The sequence below is a fragment of the Phragmites australis genome, chromosome 7 (genome assembly GCF_958298935.1).
Source record: "Phragmites australis chromosome 7, lpPhrAust1.1, whole genome shotgun sequence".
In the NCBI taxonomy this organism is placed as follows: domain Eukaryota; kingdom Viridiplantae; phylum Streptophyta; class Magnoliopsida; order Poales; family Poaceae; genus Phragmites; species Phragmites australis.
This window is the reverse complement of record NC_084927.1, coordinates 36085248-36093480: the sequence shown is the minus strand read 5'-3', so window position 1 is coordinate 36093480 and position 8233 is coordinate 36085248. Positions and strand designations below refer to the sequence as shown.

Here is an 8233-nt window from a genome sequence, read left to right as displayed (position 1 = left end):
AGCAAAGGCCGGCAACCTTTCCTTTCCGGAGACAGATCAGAAAGAGACCAGATGGAACGCAGGTAGCCTCCGATGTCCATGCATCTGTGTTAGCACAGGAAGACAGTGCCTTTTGCACCTCCATCTCCTGCAACAAAAGTTGCCACCCATGACACGATCAAAATTGACCGGTAAAAAAAATGATGCGGTCCTGCTGCTGCTGCCCCATTCGTCAAAGAACAAGTAAAAACAAGTCACCAACCTATCCATCTCCACTTCAGACCACCTTTCACTCGCTGCCTCGTTTATCTTCTTCACTGTCACTGGTTGTGTGATTCCTCTTGTTTTCTACTACTCCTTTCAGGCTGTACCAGAGGACTCGCTTGGCCTTTACCTTCTCCACCATTGATCAACGCCTTCCACGCAAGAGCCTTTTGGGGGTCTCTCTGCGAGTCTGCAGTCTTCTGCTACCTCTGGTTTGACAGGAGATTTCTCATCGGGGTTTGTGTCCCGTACGTCCCCCTGCATCTTTTCATCTTTTCTCGCGCAAGGCGACAAGCGCCTGTCCTAGTGAGAAAACATCAAGTTTCAGGCTTGGTATCGTCATGTGCACATGATACATGGAAACGGAGCAGGAGGAAAAAGATGCCCCGACCAAAAAAAATTGAACACAGACATGGAATCAGTGCAGGCCGCAGACTGAAAAGCTTGGGGCATCGCGCGATGGAGGAGAAACATGTTTACGTTCTGGCGTTCAGATTTCAGGCACGCTCATCACATCGAAACCGTTGGTAACCGCGTAAAATTCCAGAGTTCTCGGCATCGTCTTGGAGTTGTAGATGTTCCTTGGCATTACATGATCTGGAGAAATCTTACTTTGAGAATCCAGTGGATTTGCATCAACATGGCACTTTCTTGTGGAGGATTTGACCATCCTTCCTACGAAATTCCTGCTTAACGGACAAGCCGACATGCACGAAACAGTTTGAACTAGCTAGAAAGAAACCAATGTTCATGGCACCAGTATGTTTTACCTGTAGTTTTTACGCTGGCATGAAACTGTTTGTTTTACCTGTTTGTACTAGAAAGAAACTTATGTTCATGACATCAGTATGTTGGAATAATACATGGTAGCTACGGCCGCACGTTGTATGCCTTCGTTGGAGAGTCCTGGTGATTATCTCCCTGTGTTTGGTATTGAATATCATCTAGAGATAAGGTTCCATATCTAGGCTAATTTGTTTCCTAGTTTGTTCCTTCGTATCTCTGTAATCTGGAAGGATCTTCGCTGCCGATACTTTATCTGTAATCACCACGGTAGAGATTGTTTTTACCAATATATATACATGCAGGCTGTGATGGACGAGGTTACAGCTTCCTCGCCATCTTCACATGGTACCAGAGCCATCCACGTTACCCTCCACGTTGCTGTGATAGATCGCATCTAGAGGTGCCTATGCCATGGTTGCTTCATCCTCAACGCTGAGCGCAACAGCCATGAACCCTTTGCTCGGTCATCCCGTGACGGAGAAACTCGGCAAAACCAACCATGCCCTCTGGAAGGCGCAGATCAGCGCCACGATTCGTGGAGCTCACCTCCAGGGATACCTCACCGGCGCGGCAAAGGCGCCGGAACTGGAGATCACCACCACGGTGAATGAGAAGCTGGTGAAAACGTCGAACCCGGCGTATGAAGACCGGGAGGCCTCCGATCAACAAGTCTTGGGGTACATCCTCTCGTCCCTAACACGGGACGTCTTGATGCAAGTCGCGGCATGCAAAACTGCAGCCGAGGCATGGAGTGCGATTGAGCAAATATACTCGTCGCATACTCGAGCGAGGTCGGTGAACACTCGCATTGCCCTCGCCACGACGCAGAAGGGCAACATGACGATCACTGAGTACATCGCAAAGATGAAAGCTCTTGGTGATGAGATGGCCGCCGGTGGTCGGCCACTCGACGACTAAGAACTGGTCCAGTACATCATCACTGGCCTAGATGAAGATTTCAGCCCCATCATCTCCGCCATATGCGCCAGGGTGGAGCCCATCTCAGTCGGCGAGTTGTATTCACAGCTCCTCAACTTCGAGACACGGCAAGAGCTCTACCGTGGCGGTCCTCAGGGCGGCTCTGCAAACGCCGCCAACCGCGGTCGTGGCACCATGCGCGGCGGTGGAACCAGTACACGCGGCGGCGGCTTCGGCGGCAGAGGCGCTCACCAGCAGCAGCGTGGACGCAGCCGTGGCAGTGGAGGTCGTGGCTGCGGGCGCAATGGAGGCATCGACAACCGTCCCGTTTGCCAAGTTTGCTCCAAGCGAGGTCATATTGCTATTAACTATTGGCATAGATATGATGAAAATTATGTTGCAGATGAGAAACAGGTTGCCATCGCCACAAACTCCTATGGAGTAGACTCAAACTGGTACATAGATACCGGTGCTACCAATCACATCACTAGAGAGTTGGAGAAAGTTACTGTCAAGGAAAAATACAACGGCGGAGATCAGATCCACACAGCTAGTGGAGCAGGTATGGATATTAGTCATATTGGTCATACTACTGTTCATACCCCCAGTCGTGATATTCATCTTAAAAATGTCCTATATGTTCCACAAGCCAAAAAGAACCTTGTTTCTGTACATCGTCTAGCCGCTGATAATTGTGCTTTCCTTGAACTCTATCCTGATTTCTTTTCTATTAAGGATCAGGTCACCAGGAACACGCTTCTTAGAGGGAAGTCTCGAAATGGGCTCTATCCTCTCCCCAGGGCATCCATCAAACAAGCCTATGGTGCCTACAAGATTCCTTTCTCTCGGTGGCATGGGCGACTAGGTCATCCTTCCCACTCCATTGTCAAACAAGTAGTCACTAAAAACAATCTTCCTTGCTTAGATGAGTATGTTAGTGAGTTAGTCTGTAATGCTTGTCAACAAGTAAAGAGTCATCAGTTGCCCTATCCTACCTCATGTAGTGTTTCTACTTTTCCTTTGGAGCTTGTCTTCTCTGATGTTTGGGGCCTTGCTCCTGAATCTGTAGGGAGAAAGAAATAATATGTGAGTTTTATTGATGATTTCAGTAAGTTTACCTGGATCTATTTGTTAAAGTACAAATCTGATGTTTTCCAGAAGTTCCAAGAATTCCAAACTCTCGTAGAAAAGTTGTTCAATAGAAAAATTCTTACCATGCAAACTGATTGGGGGGGGGGAGTACCAGAAACTCAATTCTTTTTTCTCAAAAATTGGCATTACACATCATGTTTCTTGTCCTCATACACATCAACAAAATGGGTTTGCTGAGAGAAAGCATCGCCACATAGTTGAAGTTGGTCTCTCTCTTCTTTCTCATGCTTCCATGCCCTTGAAATTTTGGGATGAAGCTTTCGTAGCTGCCACATATCTCATCAACCGTGTGCCTAGCAAAATCATTCAAAATGTCTCTCCTTTGGAACGTCTATTTCACCAAAAACCTGATTACAATTCTTTGAGAATCTTTGGGTGCGCATGCTGGCCTCACTTGCGCCCATATAACTCCCATAAACTTCAGTTTCGTTCCAAGAGATGTGTTTTTCTTGGTTTCAGTGATATGCACAAAGGGTTTAAGTGTTTATATGTTTCTTCTGGCCGCGTCTATATATCAAGAGATGTCATCTTTGATGAAAGTGTGTTTCCTTTCTCTGAACTTCAACCAAATGCAGGCGCCAGGCTTCAATCTGAAATTTTACTCCGGTCTCCTAGTCTTTTTGATTCCATTGTTTCTGGTCCTAGGGGTGCACAGGATATTGACCATATGTCTAATAGTCCATTACCTACTAATGTATTTGCTCCTAATGCTACTAATAATCTTTGTGAAGAAATCAGTACAGAATCTGGAGCTCCAGCGCAGGAAATAGTGGCTGATCCGGTGGCAAGTCACGAGGCAGCTGGTGCTGATACCTGCTCTGCTGTGCCGTCCATCCAGAACTCTGCGTCGGGGGTGTCAGCAGGTGGCGCCCCTGCGGATGTTGCTGTCGCCGCTATTGAACAGCAAGTCTCCGCTGCCGATGACAGCGATACGTCAGGGGAGACAACTGGAGATGCAGTGGCTGATCAGTTTGTCTCCAGGCCGAGGACTCGTCTACAAAGTGGTATTCGCAAAGAGAAGGTATATACTGATGGTACTGTTAGATATAGTTGCTTTACTTCCACTGGAGAGCCATCTAATCATATTGAGGCATTGGGGGATGAAAACTGGAAGAATGCTATGGAAATAGAGTATGATGCTTTGATGAAGAATAAAATCTGGCACCTAGTTCCACCTAAAACAGGACAAAATGTCATAGGATGTAAATGGGTGTACAAAGTTAAAAGAAAGTCTGATGGTACTTTAGACAGATACAAAGCTCGTTTAGTAGCTAAAGGATTTAAACAGAGATATCGGATAGATTATGAAGACACTTTCAGTCCGGTAGTCAAGGCAGCTACAATTAGAATTATTCTGTCTATTGTTGTGTCTAGAAGCTGGAGTCTTAGGCAACTAGATGTTCAAAATGCCTTTTTTACATGGATTATTAGAAGAAGAAGTTTACATGCAGCAACCTCCTGGTTTTGAGGTTTCATCCAAACAAACTCATGTATGCAAGCTGGATAAGGCTTTGTATGGTCTGAAACAGGCACCAAGAGCTTGGTATGCTCGTCTGAGTAAGAAACTTCATGAACTTGGTTTTCAGTCCTCTAAGGCAGACAATTCTTTGTTCTACTTTAACAAGGGAGGTGTTACAATCTTTGTACTAGTTTATGTTGATGATATAATTGTGGCAAGTTCTACAGAAAAAGGGACAGTAGCTCTGTTGGAGGACCTGAAGGAAGATTTTGCACTGAAGGACCTTGGTGATCTTCACTACTTTCTTGGAATTGAGGTGAATAAGGTAAACAATGGTATTGTTCTGACACAGGAGAAATATGCCAATGACCTGTTAAAAAGAGTTAATATGGCAAATTGCAAACCGGTTAGTACACCTCTCTCTGTTAGTGAGAAGTTATCCCTTCATAAAGGTTCTCCTCTGGGTCCTAATGATGCAACACAGTATAGAAGTATAGTAGGTGCTTTGCAGTACTTAACCTTGACTAGACCAGATATATCTTTCTCTGTGAATAAAGTCTGTCAGTTTCTTCATGCTCCTACTACTGTCCACTGGGCAACAGTAAAGAGAATACTTCGGTATGTAAAGCAATGCACAAGGTTAGGACTTAAAATACACAGAAGTTCAAGTACTCTTGTCAGTGGGTTTTCAGACGCAGACTGGGCAGGTAATCTTGATGACAGGAGATCTACTGGAGGATTTGCAGTTTTTCTTGGATCAAACCTTGTGTCATGGAGTGCCCGTAAGTAGGCTACAGTGTCAAGGTCCAGTACAGAAGCTGAGTATAAAGCAGTTGCTAATGCTACAGCTGAGATTATGTGGGTGCAAACTTTGCTTGCTGAGCTAGGGATTAAAGCTCCACAAGCTGCTAAATTATGGTGTGATAATATTGGTGCAAAGTATTTATCTGCTAACCCGGTTTTTCATGCCAGGACTAAGCACATAGAGGTGGACTACCACTTTGTGAGAGAACGGGTATCACAGAAGCTTTTAGAAATTGAGTTTGTTCCCTCAGGAGATCAAGTTGCTGATGGCTTCACGAAGGCTCTGCCTGTGCGGCTGCTACAAAACTTTAAACACAATCTCAACTTGGCAAAGTTGTGATTGAGGGAGGCTGTTGGAATACATGGTAGCTACGGCCGCATGTTGTATGCCTTCGTTGGAGAGTCCTGGTGATTATCTCCCTGTGTTTGGTATTGAATATCCTCTAGAGATAAGGTTCCATATCTAGGCTAGTTTGTTTCCTAGTTTGTTCCTTCGTATCTCTGTAATCTGGAAGGATCTTCGCTGCCGATCCTTTATCTGTAATCACCACGGTAAAGGTTGTTTCTACCAATATATATACATGCAGGCTGTGACGGACGAGGTTACAGCTTCCTCGCCATCTTCACACAGTATACTTTACCTGTACATTTTTTTAAAACTCTTACTCTAAATATAAGCATATTATTTAAACATATGCCAAACTCATGCCTACCACAAGCGCGCACAACTAAACACATACTAAGTCTACATCTATACACAGAAATGAAGAACTTGTCCTTTACAAAGGTCGATGTTATGGCTTTACACGAGCTTAGCGAGACTATAGCGAAAATGACCTAATTAGATCATGATTATGATTTTGATGATCAATAATAATATAGTTATTGGGATAATATGTTTGTCAAGAATGTATATTAGTAGGTCTCATGAATGCAATACATTAAGAAGTCATCGTAGCCAGGACAAAATTTGGTAGAATTGAAAAAGTTCTAGGAAGATTTGCCCCACCGAAAAGTTCGATGCAGAGAAATTTGTACTCATCAGTGCATTGTGCACAGAGGCTGATAGCCTCATCGGATAGTCCGGTGAATAAGACAACTCATCGGAGTATTTGTCCAGAGGCAAAGTGAAGACTGATGATTTCACCGGAAGGTCTGGTGCTCTGTGCGTTGAATTTATTGGAGTATTTTTTATAAAGGGGAGAAGTATGAGGACCTCACCGTATAGTCCGGTGATCTGCACAGGTTAACACCGGACCATTTCTTGCAGAGAAAAATACAAGTGTAGAAGACTGAAGATCAACCCACCGGATGGTTCGATGCTTAGTTTGTGCACACCGTAGTATAGCATTGGAGCAGCTTGCAGAGACGACTGTAAGTGTTGAAGAATGAAGAATAAACCACTAGAAGGTTCGGTGCTCTGAATATCAATGCACCAGAGCATTTCTTGCAGAGAAGCAGTGACGCGGTATGGCTCAAGATAACTCACCAGATGGTTCGATGATGGATTTGAAGGCATACCGGAGTGTCCCGTGTTCATAGAGACTTTGAGTGAAAGTTCAACGGCTAGTTTCTAAGGTTGTACTCACTGAATGATCCGGTATTACTACCACTGTTCTCACTAGATCATTTGATGTTAATAATTTTTTTAGCCGTTGGAAAAATGACTAGTTGACGAATTTGAGGCTATAAATACCCTTTACTCAGTCATTTGAAGGTGTGACATGCTGCTGGAGTATAGAGAAAGCTTATACACACTTGAGAAGATATCCAAACCACCAAAGTGTTTAAAGTGATTATCCAAAGTAATTAAATACAAGATTATAGAGTGTTTAGTGTTTATAGGCCTAGAGTGAGTCGTAGCTGGATGCTGCTGATTAAAAAAGGATCAAAGATTGATCCTAACTTGTACCGAGTGGTACGTTAGCGTCTTTATGTTTTGGTAACTCGTCGCAATCTTAAGCCTCGGTGTCTCAAACTTGTTGACACTCCGACTTAGTGTGGAACGGCGGTAAGACATGTGTACAAGGACGTGGAGACCTTTGTCTTTGTGGCTTAAGCTCCGAAGAAATCACGACGGCAAGTGACTAGAAGAGACTAGTGGTTAGACATTGTTTTGATGGTTTTGTGGCTCATCGTGCTTGAGATCTTATTTTGATGACTTGTTAGCTCAAGAATCGTGACTGGAAGAGACTTGACGATTGGAAGCATATCATTAGTGAAGCTCTAACGTGAACTAAGGATGACATTCATACCATTGATGTCACGAGATAAAAATCTCTTATACCGAGTTTGTCTTTCTACATTATTTACGTTTTCACATTTATATACTTATAATTTAACTTGCTAGAATAGTTTGCAATCCTCTTGAACCGTAAAGTAGACACACTAGATAAACTTATAGCATAATTAAATAGAAATTAAGATAGTTTTATGTTATAAAGTTTTAGAAATCATTTTGATTTAAATTTTTAAATGTGTTAATTCAGCTTTGTCTCTTAGGATATCAACGTTGTCTCAGAGACAGATGTAACATGTGTCAACGCCCAGCGTCGACCGAGGTGGGTGGGCTGCACAACCACTGCGCTACAAGCGCGTTTGGTTTTTACCTGTACCATTTGATACGGTCTGAAAGTACATCTGTAGCACCACTCAACCACAATCAAATCCGTGCACCATGTTTAGTATCAAGGCTGAATCGGGCACGTATAAAGTATGGGGGTGTACAGTGGCGTAGCGTACGTAGTGAGAGTGAGACACCGCAACCGATGAACAGCGTAGATATACATGCCAGCGTATTTAAGTGCATACATACTACAGGCCAGGAGAGACAGTACGTTAGCAGCTGTGGTCGGTCAGTTAACTGGAACT

At 43.9% G+C, this 8233-nt stretch overlaps 1 non-coding gene across 1 annotated transcript; it reads left to right on the top strand.

Moving 5' to 3' along the window:
• Positions 1–1932: 1932 nt before the first annotated feature.
• On the top strand, positions 1933–2071 carry LOC133925669 (small nucleolar RNA Z247). Its single transcript, XR_009910944.1, has one exon. It is a non-coding gene; the product is annotated as a small nucleolar RNA Z247 (small nucleolar RNA).
• Positions 2072–8233: the final 6162 nt, after the last annotated feature.